The sequence below is a fragment of the Arachis hypogaea genome, chromosome 19, assembly GCF_003086295.3.
Source record: "Arachis hypogaea cultivar Tifrunner chromosome 19, arahy.Tifrunner.gnm2.J5K5, whole genome shotgun sequence".
Lineage (NCBI taxonomy): Eukaryota > Viridiplantae > Streptophyta > Magnoliopsida > Fabales > Fabaceae > Arachis > Arachis hypogaea.
The window spans coordinates 70,488,790-70,505,605 of NC_092054.1; positions in this window are offsets into that span (position 1 = coordinate 70,488,790).

The following is a 16,816-nucleotide window of genomic DNA, read 5'->3' on the forward strand; positions in this document are numbered from 1 at the left end:
GTTCAGTATGATGATTCTTGAACACAGCTTCTTTATGAGTCTTGGCCGTGGCCCTAAGCACTTTGTTTTCCAGTATTACCACCGGATACATAAATGCCACAGACACATAATTGGGTGAACCTTTTCAGATTGTGACTCAGCTTTGCTAAAGTCCCCAATTAGAGGTGTCCAGGGTTCTTAAGCACACTCTTTTTTTGCTTTGGACCTTGACTTTAACCGCTTAGTCTCAAGTTTTCACTTGACACCTACACGCCACAAGCACATGGTTAGGGAGAACTTGGTTTAGCCGCTTAGACCAGGATTTTATTCCTTTAGGCCCTCCTATCCACTGATGCTCAAAGCCTTGGGATCCTTTTTAATTGCCCTTGCCTTTTGGTTTTAAGGGTTATTGGCTTTTTCTGCTTGCTTTTTCTTTTTCTTTCTATTTTTTTTTTTCGCCTATTTTTTTTTTTCTATTATTTTTTTTTCTGCAAGCTTTGTTCTTTGCTGCTTTTTCTTGCTTCAAGAATCATTTTTATGATTTTTCAGATTACCAAATAACATGTCTCCTAGTCATCATTCTTTCAAGAGCCAACATATTTAACATTCTTAAACAACAACTTCAAAAGACATATGCACTGTTCAAGCATACATTCAGAAAACAAGAAGCATTGTCACCACATCAATATAATTAAACTAAGTTCAAGGATAAATTCAAAACTCATGTACTTCTTGTTCTTTTGATTTAAAACATTTTTTTTTAAGAGAGGTGATGGATTCATAGGACATTTATAACTTTAAGACATAGTTACTACTACTAATGATCATGTAATGAAGACACAAACACAGATAAGCACATAGAAAACGAAAAAATAGAGAAAGTAAGAACAAGGAATGAGTCCACCTTGGTGATGTCCTTGAGCTCTTCTATGTCTCTTCCTTGTCTTTGCTGCTCCTCCTTCATTGCTTTTAGATCTTCTCTGATTTCATGAAGGATGATGGAGTGCTCTTGATGTTCCACCCTTAGTTGCTTCCAATAATTGTGTGGAAGAAAATGTATCCCCGGAGGTATCTCAGGGATCTCTTGATTTGCAGTCAAATGTTCTACCACTGAGCTATAGACCCTTGATGGAAGCTTTTGTCTTACCTTTCCTTCTTTCTAGAGGCTTCTCTGGCCTTAGGTGCCATCAATGGTTATGGAAAAAAAAACAAAAAAGCTATGCTTTTTACCACACCAAACTTAGAATGTTGCTCGCCCTCGAGCAAAAGAAGAAAGACTGAAAAATAAGAAGAAGATATGGAGGAGATGGATGGGAGTGTGTGTTCGGCCATATGGGTGGGATTGGGTGGGAGAGAGATGTTGAATATTGAAGGTAGTGGGTGTATGGATGTGAGTGGTAAATGGAAAGTAGAAGGGATGATCATGAATGGAAAGAGAGATGATGAGGTAGGTGGGGATCCTGTGGGGTCCACAGATCCTGAGGTGTCAAGGCATTTACATCCCTGCACCAATTTAGGCATGTAAAATGCCCTTGCACACAACTCTGGGCGTTCAGCGCCAGGTTGGTGCCCCTTTTGGGCGTTCAATGCTCCTTTGCTGCCATTTCTGGCGTTGAACGCCAGAACCATGCTTGTTCTGGGCATTCAGCGCCAGGATGCTCCCATTCTGGGCGTTCAGCGCCAGAACTATGCTCTGTTCTGGCGTTTGAATGCCAGACAGATGCTCCTCCAGGGTGTGCTTTTTCTTCTGCTGTTTTTTTTATTCCGTTTTCAATTTTTCTATTTATTTTGTGACTCCACATGATCATGAACCTAAGAAAACAATAAAAATAAGAATTAGATAAACATTGGGTTGCCTCCCAACAAGCGCTTCTTTAATGTCAATAGCTTGACAGTGGGCTCTCATGGAGCCTCACAGATGTGCAGAGCTTTGTTGAGACTCTCCAACACCAAACTTAGAGTTTGGATATGGGAGTTCAACACCAAACTTAGAGTTTGGTTGTGGCCTCCCAACACCAAACTTAGAGTTTGACTGTGGGGGCTCTGGTTGACTCTGCTTGGAGAGAAGCTTTTTCTGCTTCCTCTCCATGGTTGCAGAGGGAGATCCTTGAGTTTTGAATACAAGGGAGTTCTCATTCCATTGAAGGACTATTTCACCTCTGTCAACATCAATCACAGCTCTAGCTGTGGCCAGGAAAGGTCTTCCTAGGATGATGGATTCATCCTCTTCCTTTCCAGTATCCAGGATTATGAAATCAGTAGGTATGTAAAGGCCCTCAACCTTTACTAATACATCTTCTACTTGTCCATAAGCCTGTCTTCTTGAGCTGTCTGCCATCTCTAGTGAGATTTTAGCAGCTTGCACCCCATAGATTCCCAGTTTCTCTATTACAGAGAGGGGCATGAGGTTTATTCCTGAACCAAGGTCACACAGAGCTTTAAAGATCATGGTGCCTATGGTACAGGGTATTATGAACTTTCCAGGATCCTGTCTCTTCTGAGGCAATGTCAGTTGATCCAGATCACTTAGTTCATTGATGAACAAGGGAGGTTCAACTTCCCAAGCATCAATGCCAAATAATTTGGCATTCAGCTTCATGATTGCACCAAGAAACTTGGCAGTTTGCTCTTCAGTGACATCCTCATTCTCTTCAGAAGAGGAATACTCATCAGATCTCATGAAGGGCATAAGGAGGTTCAATGGAAGCTCTATGGTCTCTAGATGAGCCTCAGAGTCCCTTGGTTCCCCAGAGGGAAACTCCTTATTGATCACTGGACGTCCCAGGAGGTCTTCCTCCTTGGGATTCACGTCCTCTCTTCTCCTCATAGGTTCGGCCATGGCGCTTATGTCAATGGCCTTGCACTCTCCTTTTGGATTCTCTTCTGTATTGCTTGGGAGAGTACTAGGAGGGATTTCAGTGATCCTTTTACTCAGCTGGCCCACTTGTGCTTCCAGATTTCTAATGGAAGACCTTGTTTCATTCATGAAACTTACAGTGGCCTTAGATAGATCAGAGACTAGATTTGCTAAATTAGAAGCATTTTGTTCAGAGTTCTCTGTCTGTTGCTGAGTTGATGATGGAAAAGGCTTGCTATTGCTAAACCTGTTTCTTCCACCATTATTAAAGCCTTGTTGAGGCTTTTGATCCTTCCATGAGAAATTTGGATGATTTCTCCATGTTGAGTTATAGGTGTTTCCATAAGGTTCACCTAAGTAATTTACCTCTGCTATTGCAGGGTTCTCAGGATCATAGGCTTCCTCTTCAGAAGATGCCTCTTGAGTACTGTTGGATGCAGCTTGCATTCCATGCAGACTCTGAGAGATCATATTGACTTGCTGAGTCAATATTTTGTTCTGAGCCAATATGGCATTCAGAGTATCAACCTCAAGAACTCCCTTCTTCATAGGCGTCCCATTGATTACAGGATTCCTTTCAGAAGTGTACATGAACTGGTTATTAGCAACCATGTCAATGAGTTCTTGAGCTTCTGCAGGCGTTTTCTTTAGGTGAATGGATCCACCTGCAGAGGTGTCCAATGACATCTTAGATAACTCAGACAGACCATCATAGAATATATCCAGGATGGTCCATTCTGAAAGCATGTCAGAAGGACACTTTTTGGTCAACTGTTTGTATCTTTCCCAAGATTCATAGAGAGATTCACCTTCTTTCTGTCTGAAGGTTTGAACATCCGCTCTAAGCTTGCTCAGCTTTTGAGGAGGAAAGTACTTGGCTAAGAAAGCCGTGACCAGCTTATCCCAAGAGTTCAGGCTGTCTTTGGGTTGAGAATCCAACCATAATCTAGCTCTGTCTCTTACAGCAAAAGGGAAAAGCATGAGCCTGTAGACTTCAGGATCTATTCCATTAGTCTTAACAGTATCACATATCTGCAAGAATTCAGTCAAGAACTGAAAAGGATCTTCAGATGGAAGTCCATGAAACTTGCAGTTCTGCTGCATCAGAAAAACTAATTGAGGTTTCAGCTCAAAGTTGTTTGCTCCAATGGCAGGAATGGAGATGCTTCTTCCATGTAAATTGGAATTAGGTGCAGTAAAGTCACCAAGCATCCTCCTTGCATTATTATTATTTTCGGCTGCCATCTCTTCTGCCTGTTCAAAAATTTCTGAAAGGTTATCTCTGGATTGTTGTGTTTTAGCTTCTCTTAATTTTCTCTTCAGAGTCCTTTCAGGTTCTGGATCTGCTTCCACAAGAATGTTCTTATCCTTGCTCCTGCTCATATGACAAAGAAGAATGGCCAGAAAAATGATAATAATAATAGAGATCCTTTATACCACAGTATAGGGATCCCTTTGTAAGTAGAAGAAGAGGGGGAGATAAAGAATATGATGTAAAGGAAGAAACACAACTGTGAGGATTGGAATGTGAGATGAGATGTTAGGATATGAATGAATAAATAGAATGAGATGGGGGAGGAATAATTTTCGAAAATTATTTTGAAAAAGAGTTAGTGATTTTTGAAAATTGGTTTTTGAAAATTAGTTAGTATTTTTCGAAAATTTTTGAATAAAAAATAAAAATAATTAGTTAATTAAAAAGAAATTTTTGAAAAAGGGAGAGATATTTTCGAAAATTAGAGAGAGAGAGAGTTAGTTAGGTAGTTTTGAAAAAGTTAAGAAACAAACAAAAAGTTAGTTAGTTAGTTGAAACAAATTTTGAAAAGATAAGAAGTTAGGAAGTTAGAAAAGATATTTTGAGAAGATATTTTTGAAAAAGATAAGATAAGAAGATATTTTTGAAAAGATATGATTGAAATTAGTTTTGAAAAAGATTTGATTTTTAAAATCTCAATTAATGACTTGGTTCATAAGAAATCACAAGATATGATTCTAGAATTTAAAGTTTGAATCTTTCTTAACAAGCAAGCAACAAACTTCAAATTTTTGAATCAAAACATTAATTGATTAGTTATTTTCGAAAATTTTATATAAAAATAAGAAAAAGATTTTTGAAAAATATTTTTGAAATTTTCGAAAATAGCTAGAAATTTTGAAAAAGATTTGATTTTTGAAAAAGATTTTGAAAAAGATAAGATTTTCAAATTGAAAATTTGATTTGACTCATTGGCAACAACTTTGATTTTTAAAAATTTTTGAAAAAGTCAATCCAAATTTTCGAATTTGATGAGAGAAAAAGGGAAAGATATTTTTTTGATTTTTGAAATTTTTATGATGCAAGAGAAAAACACTAAAAAGATGCAATGCATGAAATTTTTTTAAATCAAAACATGTGATGCATGCAAGAATGCTATGAATGTCAAGATGAACACCAAGAACACTTTGAATGTCATGATGAACATCAAGAACATATTTTTGAAAAATTTTTAATGCAAAGAAAACATGCAAGACACCAAACTTAGAATTCTTTAATGCTTACGCACTAAGAATTCAAGAATGCATATGATAAACATGAAAAGACACAAAACAAAAATTCATCAAGATCAAACAAGAAGACTTACCAAGAACAACTTGAAGATCATGAAGAACACTATGAATGCATGATATTTTCGAAAAAAATGCAAGATGCATATGCAAGTGACACCAAACTTATGATATGACTCAAGACTCAAACAAGAAACACAAAATATTTTTGATTTTTATGATTTTCTAATTTTTTTTGGATTTTTATGTTATATTTTTCGAAAATTATATGAAAAAAAAAGAAAAATAAGGATTCAAAATTTTTAATATGAATTCCAGGAATCTTATGCTCTAAAGCTCCAATCAAAGGGTCAGGCATGGCTTAATAGCCAGCCAAGCTTTAGTATGTAAATCAGAAACAGTAGCAGGTGGATTAATTCCAACTAGCTTGCTCTTGATAACAAATTGCTGCCTCAGTCCAAATAAATTTAGACATGGCTTTACAGCCAGCCAGGATGCAACATATAATTACATGGGCTGAAGTGATTAGTAGAATACCAATCCCAAAGTAGTTTGGGTATGGCTTTACAGCCAGATATGATTCAACATATTTCATGAAACACTAGAATTCATTCTTTAAAAATTTTGAAGCCATAGAATAATTTATTTTTGAAAACATTTTTTTTTTCGAAAATTTAATTGAAGAAAAACGAAAACAAAGAAAAATTTTTTGAAAAAGTTTTTGAAAAATTTTTGAAAATAAAATAAAGAGAAAATTACCTAATCTGAGCAACAAGATGAACCGTCAGTTGTCCAAACTCGAACAATCCCCGGCAACGGCGCCAAAAACTTGGTGCACGAAATTGTGATGTCCAGGCTCGAACAATCCCTGGTAATGGCTCCAAAGCTTGGTACTTTGATCTTAATTCATAATTGTCACAACTTTGATACAACTAACCAGCAAGTGCACTGGGTCGTCCAAGTAATACCTTACGTGAGTAAGGGTCGAATCCCACAGTGATTGTTGGTATGAAGCAAGCTATGGTCACCTTGTAAATCTCAGTCAGGCAGATATAAAGTGATAATGGAGTTTTCGAAATTTAATAATAGAATAGGGATAGAGATACTTATGTAATTCATTGGTGAGAATTTCAGATAAGAGAATGGAGATGCTTTTTGTTCCTCTGAACCTCTGTTTTCCTGCTATCTTCATCCAATCAGTCTTACTCCTTTCCATGGCTGGCTTTATGCAAGGGCATCACCGTTGTCAGTGGCTACATCCCCTCCTCTCAGTGAATAATATGCTCACGCACCCTGTCACGGCACAGCTATTCATCTGTCGGTTCCCGATCATGCTGGAATAGGATTCACCCTCCTTTTGCGTCTGTCACTAACGCCCAACACTCGCGAGTTTGAAGCTCGTCACAGTCATTCAATCATTGAATCCTACTCGGAATACCACAGACAAGGTTTAGACTTTCCGGATTCTCTTGAATGCCGCCATCATTCTAGCTTACGCCACGAAGATTCTGGTTAGGAGATCTAAGAGATATTCATTCTAGCTTAATTCATGTAGAACAGAAGTGTTTGTCAGGCACGCGTTCATAAGGGAGAAGGATGATGAGCGTCACACATAATCATCACCTTCATCACGTTCTTGGGTGCGAATGGATATCTTAGAAGCGAAATAAGAAGAATTGAATAGAAAACAGTAGTACTTTGCATTAATCTTTGAAGAATAGCAGAGCTCCACACCTTAATCTATGGAGTGTAGAAACTCTACCGTTGAAAATACATAAGTGAAGGTCCAGGCATGGCCGAGATGGCCAGCCCCCCTGATCTAAGAACCAGGCGTCCAAAGATGCCTAATACAATAGTAAGAGGTCCTATTTATAATAAACTAGTCACTAGGGTTTACATGAGTAAGTAATTGATGCATAAATCCACTTCCGGGGCCCACTTGGTGTGTGCTTGGGCTTGGGCTTGAGTGTTACACGTGCAAAGGCCATTTGTGGAGTTGAACGCCAGTTTCTGTGCCAGTTTGGGCGTTCAACTCTGGTTTTGGATCCTTTTCTGGCGCTGGACGCCAGATTTGGGCAGAAGGCTGGCGTTGAACGCCAGTTTACGTCGTCAATTCTTGGCCAAAGTATAGATTATTATATATTGCTGGAAAGCCCTGGATGTCTACTTTCCAACGCAATTGGAAGCGCGCCATTTCGAGTTCTGTAGCTCCAGAAAATCCACTTTGAGTGCAGGGAGGTCAGAATCCAACAGCATCAGCAGTCCTTTTTCAACCTCTGAATCTGATTTCTGCTCAAGTCCCTCAATTTCAGCCAGAAAATACCTGAAATCACAGAACAACACACAAACTCATAGTAAAGTCCAGAAATGTGAATTTAACACAAAATCTATTAAAAACATCCCTAAAAGTAACTAGATCCTACTAAAAACATACTAAAAACAATGTCAAAAAGCGTATAAATTATCCGCTCATCAGCTAGCTCCAAGCAATCAGACAAATTATTCAACCAATTAATTACTTTTTTTTTGTTTTGGTTCCGTAACCTTTAGCAAGGCCAAAAGAATTCATAAATGTACAACCTGTTGCATTAGAGACAGTGGCAAGGAATTAAGTTTGGTGTTCCCACACCAAATTAAATCCAAAAGCCACACTCAATTCATGCATACTAACTAGTCAACTAAGGGCTTGAGAAGCAAGCAACTTTTGAGAATTGTGCAGGGAACTAACCACCATTTGAAGACATTATGCACCACAACTCAAAAGGGGCACAACAGAAGGAAGAACAAAAGAACTGCAAACCAATAGGTTGTATCTATACTTAACTTCTGCTGTTGAGAAATGCTTTGATTTATGTCTTGCTAAATTGTTCATCTAGTACAAGTAGAATCATTTTTTTGCAATAAATAAGCTAGTCTAAGTGTGTGCTTGTGTGTTTACTTTCACTTAACTAAATGCATGCTTTGTCCCCTGCATCTTTAATTTAATAAAAGAAATGTTTGGAATGTGAAATGAGATAGTTCTTTGTTAGCTGGAAGTACAATAAAAGTAAGTGGTGGTATGTATGTGTGATTGTATGATAGCTCACTTTTAGTGAATAAAAGAACTAGACTGTCTCCTTTTAAATAGAAGGTAGCTCACTGTCTATGAATCTCAATAAAATAAAAGTCCTAGGTTAAAAATAAAAACAAAAAGAGAAAAGAAAAAGCCAAAAATGGCAACAGAACAAAAGAAAAATAAAAAGAAATAAAGCTAGACACCAATAGCTTGAACCTTAGAATATATGCCTGTGGTGTCTTTGTACTAGGATCTGCTAGGATTATTAAGTTTTTTGGAGTGCATCAACACTTGGTGACTTGGGTTAACTGACCCGGGATCATCAACTGAAAGTCCACTATCAAGAGCAACCTAACTACAAGGCATTTAGTAACCCAAAGAGGTGCTGGGCATCAATGTTCTAAGAAGGAATGTGAGCCAAGTGTCTATAGTGAATAATGTGTCAAGCATAAAGAAAGAAAAGAGCTTGTTACACATGACACTGAACTAAAGCTTATAAAAAAAATAATAGTCAAGGACAAAGGAATAATGAGAGGTCATAGCAGTGTGTTACTTGATGCTTGAAGGAGATTTTCTAGGCCTAAATGTCAATAAGAAGTGAGTATTTACATATCTACATGAAACCCCATGAGCTACCAATAATACTCTGCTAGCATGAACATCTTCTTCCATTTCATTCTTTCTTCTCAATAATTCTTTTCTTGCTTGGGGACAAGCAAGCTTTAAGTTTGGTGTTGTGATGACAAGTCATCTTAGCCTAGTTTCACTAGCTTTTTTCTTTTGTTTTCAATTGATTTTATGCACTTTCTTGAGCCATAAGTAAGCCAATTGGGTAGAATTTCATGTTTTCTTTGATTCAATCAACCATGGATAAATTAATGCAATTTCATGAGATTTTGTGCTATAATTGTCATATATTATGAAAGAATAACAATCTCATGATTTTGAGCATAGCTTTGATGTGCTTGGTTGATTAATGATAGGTGAAAAGAGCTTTGAAGAAGGTTGAAGAAAGAAGAAATGGCAAGGAGCAAGAGAGAACAAAAAGCTTGAGCAAAAGCTTGCCTCAAACTTTAGCTCAAACTTTTGGAAGAGTTGAATTCACCCTGGAGAAGAGCAAAAGCTTGCGCCAATGTTTGACCTCAAGCTTTTAGGCAAACGTTGGCGCCACAATAAACTCACCCTGGAGAAGAGCAAAAGCTTGCACCAACGTTTGACCTCAAGCTTTTAGGCAAATGTTGGCGCCACAACAGCCTGAAGGGGTATACTTCCAACAAGAATAACTTGAGTTGTAGATGTCCAATTGAGGTGATTCTAAGTGGGTTAGAAAGCCGACATTCAGAGCTTTCCAACCATATATAATAGTCTATAGTGGGCATAAATTTGGCAACGTTGACAAGAGGACAAAGTAGCACCCCAAGAGGCATACAAGAGGGATCCACGTTTGGCTCAAAGTTTGACCTCAAACTTTGGCTCAAACGTGGATGACAGCAAAAGGAGGCAAGCTGATATGAAAAGCTTGAGTCAAAGTTTGACCTCAAACTTTTACTCAAGCTTTTTTGGTTCATGGCCCGGTTCACAAGTGGATTTCTCTCCAACTCCAAGAGTAGTCAACAGAGGCTTTTGTCAACCCAATTCCATTAAGAGCAAAGGCCCAATTCAAGGCTTGAAGATCATTTGAAGAGAGTGTATAAATAGCTTAGAATTTAAAGTTTTTGGAGAGCTTTTCTGTTTTAGTTTTTACTAAGTGATTTTGGGAGAGCTTTTGGTTAGGAGTTAATTTGGGATTCTGAGTCTTGGGGAAGGAGAATTGAATTCTCTTCCTCTTAGTTTTCTTATTTTCATTTTCATTTACACTTGTCTTGAATCTTGGGTTAAAGAATTGAGGAAATTCTGTCTCAATCTCACCTTGAGATCTCTCTGTCTCACTTTACTGCAACTGTTGGAAATTGAATTTGGTTGTGTTTCTTCTACTACTTGATCTTTACTTTTCTTGCAATTGAATTCTGAATTTGGATCTAGGAAGGCATTGAGATCTAGACTTGGTTATCTAGTCTCTTGGGTCCTGAGATCTGAAATTTCCTTTTGATATTTCTGTTGAACGCTTCTTCAAGCAATTTACATTTTCTGTTTGAGATCTACTGCAATTAAATTCATCTTTTACTTCCCTGCTTGTTGCAATTTACTTTTCTGTGTTTAATTTCTGCAATCCCAATTCCCAACTCCTTTTATAATTCATGCAATTTACATTTCTTGCATTTTAAGATTCTGTAATTTACATTTCTTGCGTTCTAAGTTTCTGCCATTTAATTTCTTGTTCTTTAAGATTCAGCACTTTTATTTTCTGTTCTCTTTACTTTACTGCAATTATCCCTCTCCTTTTAATTTTCATGCAATTTAAATTTCAGTTAATTACAAATCACTCAACCAAATCTTGATTCGCTTGACTAAATCAACCACTAAAAAAAATTGCTCAATCCTTCAATCCCCGTGGGATCGACCTCACTCCCGTGAGTTTTATTACTTGATGCGACCCGGTACACTTGCCGGTGAGATTCGTGTGTTTGGAATTCGTTTTTCCAAAAATACACATCAACAGGATCTGTGGACCCCACAGGATCCCCTCAGGATTTGTGGACCCCACAAGATCCCCACATTTTCTTCTGTCCTCTTCAAACCTTTTTGTAACACTCTTCCCCAAAATAACCTCCACCAATCACCTCCATTACTCCTCCAAAACCATCATACAAACCACCTACACCCACCCACTCAAATTCAAACCATCACTCCTTCCTTTTCACACATCATAACCACCTAAAACCCCTTGGCCGAACCACTCACACTTCTCCATCTCATTTATTTTCTTCTTTTTCTACTCCCTCTTCTCTTCTTTTGCTCGAGGACGAGCAAACCTTCTACGTTTGGTATGGTAAAAGCGTTGCTTTTTGTTTTTTCATAACCATTTATGACACCTAAGGCCAGAGAAACCTCTAGAAAGAGGAAAGGGAAGGGAAAAGCTTCCACCTCTGAGTCATGGGAGATGGAGAGATTCATCTCAAAAGCTCATCACTAAGAAAAGGATGGAGCAAATAAGAGAGCCCACTTATGGACCTCAACAAGAGCTATGAGGGAGGAGCAACAAAGGCAAGGAAGAGACATAGAGGAGCTCAAAAACACCATTTTTTCTTCAAGAAGAAGAAGACGCCACCCTCACTAAGGTGAACCCGTTCCTTAATCTCCTTGTTCTTATTTTCCTGTTTTTCGTTGACTATGCTTTATGTTTTATTTATGTTTGTGTCTTTACTATATGATCATTAGTGTCTAAGTGTCTATGTCTTAAAGCTATGAATGTCCTATGAATCCATCACCTCTCTTAAATGAAAACTGTTCTAAAAACAAAAGAACAAGAAGTACATGGTTTCGAATTCATCCTTGAAACTAGTTTAATTATTTTGATGTGGTGACAATACCTTTTGTTTTCTGAATGACTGCTTGAACAGTGCATATGTCTTTTGATATTATTGTTTATGAATGTTAAATATGTTGGCTCTTGAAAGAATGATGAAAAAGGAGAAATGTTATTGATAATCTAAAAAATCATAAAATTGATTCTTGAAGCAAGAAAAAGCAGTGAATACAAAAGCATGCGAAAAAAAAGAGAGAAAAGAAAAATGGCAAAAAAAAAGAAAGAAAAAGAAAAAGCAAGCAGAAAAAGCCAAAAGCTCTTAAAACCAAAAGGCAAGAGAAAAAAGCCAATAGCCCTTAAAACCAAAAGGCAAGGGTAATAAAAAGGATCCAAGGCTTTGAGCATCAGTGGATAGGAGGGCCTAAAGGAATAAAATCCTGGCCTAAGCGGCTAAACTAAGCTGTCCCTAACCATGTGCTTGTGGCGTGAAGGTGTCAAGTGAAAACTTGAGACTGAGCGGTTAAAGTCGAGGTCCAAAGCAAAAAAATAGAGTGTGCTTAAGAACCCTGGACACCTCTAATTGGGGATTCTAGCAAAGCTGAGTCACAATTTGAAAAGGTTCACCCAATTATGTGTCTGTGGCATTTATGATCCGGTGGTAATACTGGAAAACAAAGTGCTTAGGGCCACGGCCAAGACGAATAAAGTAGCTGTGTTCAAGATTCAACATACTGAACTAGGAGAATCAATAACACTATCTAAATTCTAAGTTCCTATAGATGCCAATCATTCTGAACTTCAAAGGATAAAGTGAGATGCCAAAACTATTCAAGAGGCAAAAAGCTACTAGTCCCGCTCATCTTATTGGAGCTAAGTTTCATTGATATTTTGGAATTTATAGTATATTCTCTTCTTTATATCCTATTTGATTTTCAGTTGCTTGGGGACAAGCAACAATTTAAGTTTGGTGTTGTGATGAGCGGATAATTTATACGCTTTTTGGCATTATTTTTACATAGTTTTCAGTATGATTTGATTAGTTTTTAGTATATTTTTATTATTTTTTAAATAAAAATCACATTTCTGGACTTTACCATGAGTTTGTGTGCTTTTCTATGATTTCACGTATTTTCTGGCTGAAATTGAGGGACTTGAGCAAAAATCAGATTCAGAGGTTGAAGAAGGACTGCAGATGCTGTTGGATTCTGAACTCCCTGCACTCAAAGTGGATTTTCTTGAGCTACAAGAGTCCAAATGGCGCGCTCTCAATTTCATTGGAAAGTAGACATTCACGGCTTTCCAGCAATATATAATAATTAATACTTTGCTCGAGTTTAGATGATGCAAACTGGCATTCAACGCTAGCTCTTTGCCCTATTCTGGAGTTAAACGCCAGAAACAGGTTGGAAAGCAGAGTTAAACGCCAGAAACAGGTTACAAACTGGCGTTCAACTCCAAGGAAGATCTCTACACGTGAAAGCTTCAATGCTCAGCCCAAGCACACACCAAGTGGGCCTGGAAGTGAATTTCTGCATCATTTACTCATTTCAGTAACCCTTGTAACTAGTTTAGTATAAATAGAACTTTTTACTATTGTATTTGGAGTCTTTGGATCTGATCTTTGATTAGTTTTATGCTATTTTAGACCTTTATGGGGGCTGGCCATTCGGCCATGCCTGGACCTTGTTCTTATGTATTTTCAACGGTAGAGTTTCTACATACCATAGATTAAGGTGTGGAGCTCTGCTGTTCCTCATGAATTAATGCAAAGTACTATTGTTTTTCTATTCAGTTCAAGCCTATTTCTTCTCTAAGATATTCATTCGCACACAAGAACATGATGAATGTGATGATTATGTGACGCTCATCATCATTCTCACTCATGAATGCGTGCCTGACAAACACTTCCGTTCTACATGCAAACAAGCTTGAATGTGTATCTCGTAGCCTTCTGATCGTGAGATCAGAGTCTTCGTGGTATAGGCTAGAACTATTGGCGGCCATTCTTGAGGTCCGAAAAGTCTAAACCTTATCTATGTTATTCCGAGTAGGATCCGGGAAGGGATGGCTGTGACGAGCTTCAAACTCGTGAGTGTTGGGCGTAGTGACAGACGCAAAAGGATTACTGAATCCTATTCCAGTACGATCGAGAACCGACAGATGAATAGCCGTGTGGTGACAACCCATCTTGGACCATTTTCACTGAGAGGATGGGAAGTAGCCATTGACAACGGTGACGCTCTACATACAGCTTGCCATGGAAAGGAGTAGGAAGAACTGGATGAAAGCAGTAGGAAAGCGGAGATTCAGAAGGAACAAAGCAACTCCATACGCTTATCTGAAATTCTCACCAATGAATTATATAAGTATCTCTATCTTTATTTTATGTTTTATTTTTCTTTTAATTATTAAAACTCTATAACCTTTTGAATCCGCCTGACTGAGATTTACAAGGTGATCATAGCTTGCTTCAAGCCGACAATCTCCGTGGGATTGACCCTTACTCACGTAAGGTTTATTACTTGGACGACCCAGTGCACTTGCTGGTTAGTTGTGCGAAGTTGTGACAAAGTGTGTGAATTACGTTCCGAGCACTAAGTTTTTGGCGCCGTTGTTAAGGATCACAATTTCGTGCACCATTGACTTTCCTTTATAGTTAGAGGTTAACTAAGTGGTAGCAATGGATAATTGTGGTCACAATTGAGGAGGATAACTAGGATAGGACTTCTAATTCTCACAACCTTGCCAAGAGCTTTCTAGTTATTTGTTTATTTTCATTGTCATTTACTTTTCATGTTTCATATTAAAAACCCCAAACATAACTCATAACCAATAACAAAACACTTCATTGTAATTCCTAGGGAGAACGACCCGAGGTTCAATACTTCGGTTTATAAATTTAGGGGTTTGTTACTTGTGACAAACAATCTTTTGTATGAAAGGACTATTGTTGGTTTAGAAACTATGCTTACAACGAGATTTCAATTGTGAATTCTAGACCACACAAAAGTCCGTTCATCAAAATGGCGCCGTTGCCGGGGACTTGCAATGGTGTTGTGTTATTGGTTATTGTATATATGTGAATATTGTGAATATGTTTGCCTTTTTCTTCTTTGTTAGTTCTTGCTAGTTTTAGGATTTGGTTTCCTTTGTTTCTTATTTGATATTATTTTCATTTTCTCTTGTTATCATGAATTCTCACTTTGGCTATGAGTTTGGTTCTAATTATGTTGTAGGAAATGAGAGCTTCAATGAGGATGTGTATCAAGGATGGGACAATCAAAGGTGGGAGGAGCCATATGCATATGATCAATCTTCATGGCAACAACCGCCACCAATGCACTATGAAAAAGAGCCATTCTATGATTCATACCGATCCAATGGCTATGGTGAATCTCCTTGTGACTTTCAAGAACCACCACCATATGCCTATGAGTCATATCCTCAACATGAACCTCAACCACACTCACAAGCCTATTTTCACCAAACACCTCCATATGACCTTGATTCATATCCACCATACCAACCACCTTTTGAACCACATGAGCCATACATGGAACCACCATTCTAATATCCATACTCCCAAGAACCACCTCAATATACACCACCGCACCCTTACCAAGAAGAACCACCTCCCTATTATAAACCCTTTCTCCAAGACAATGAATCCCCCTATCCACCCCAATCCTCCAAGGATGAAACCCTTAGCCTTATACTTCAAGGACAAGGAGAAATGCAAAGGGAGACAATAGAATTTGTGGCTACCTTGACTAAGGTAGTAAGCATTTTAGTCTCCCAATATTTGAGCACTCAAAGCACTCCCATGTTCACATGTGGAGAATTAATTGAAAAGCATAGCATGAAGGAGAGATTGGAAACTCCGGTAGAAAATGAGAAATGTTATTTTGTATTAGAGCAATTGGAGGAGCCTATGATCATTGAAGAAGAGGAAGAAGTGGTTGAAGACTTAGGAGATGCGGAACCTCCTTGGGAACCTAGAGTTGAAGAGAACCTCTCGAAGAAGAGTGATTTGATGTTGAGGAGGAGAGTGCACAACCTCCAAAACAATTTTTGAATGAAGACTTGGAAGGAATAAAGCAAAAATTGAGCTTCCTTGGTGATGAGGATCATGTATCCAACCTTCTTGGTGGTGAATCCTTTGAATTTGATGAACCTTCTCCCAATGAGATGGAAAAGCAATGTGGAGGTAGATTTCTCTCAACCTCCTATTTATGATTTGAGTGATGGAGAAGAGATAGATGAAATTGATGAACAAAGGGTTGAAACTGAAGAAAGTTGTCAAGAGGTGGAGGTAGTCAAAGAAGAACACAAGGGAGTAGAGCTTACAAGCACATTGGAGATACCTCTCCCCAAGCCACCACCATCCATTCTTCCATTCAAGTGGGTAAATTCCTTATACTTAAGCTTTATTATTCCCCTTGAATATGGTTTGCTAGAGACGGATGGTCAACTTAGATATATTTGTGCCCGAGGCACAAACCAACTCGCGCGTACGCACACATTACGAGTACGCGTCACTCTCGAAATAAGCCATCGACGCGGACGCGCCATGTACACGTACGCGTCGCTTCCATTGCACCACCATCCGCGCACGTGCGCCATGCACGCGTACACGCGGATGCTTTTCTTTCAATACACTTCTTTTCTTCTCCTCTTTCCATTTCTTTCCTTCTCCTTTCTTCTTCCCTTCTCCTACCCTTCATCCAACACTCCCAAACACCGTTGATAACCATTTATTTTCGTTAAATAAGTAGTTAGTTAGTTAGTTAGTTGATTAATTAGTTTTAGTTAGTTTTCATTTCATTTTCTCTTTTTCATTGTAAATGTTGGATTGTTATTCTTATTTACCATTAATTGTTGCTAAGTGCTTGATAAACCCCGATTTCGTGATTTATCTTGTGCTTATTTTGGGGGATTTTGTCACCTTTTCTCGCATTTATTCAATGAAATAGCA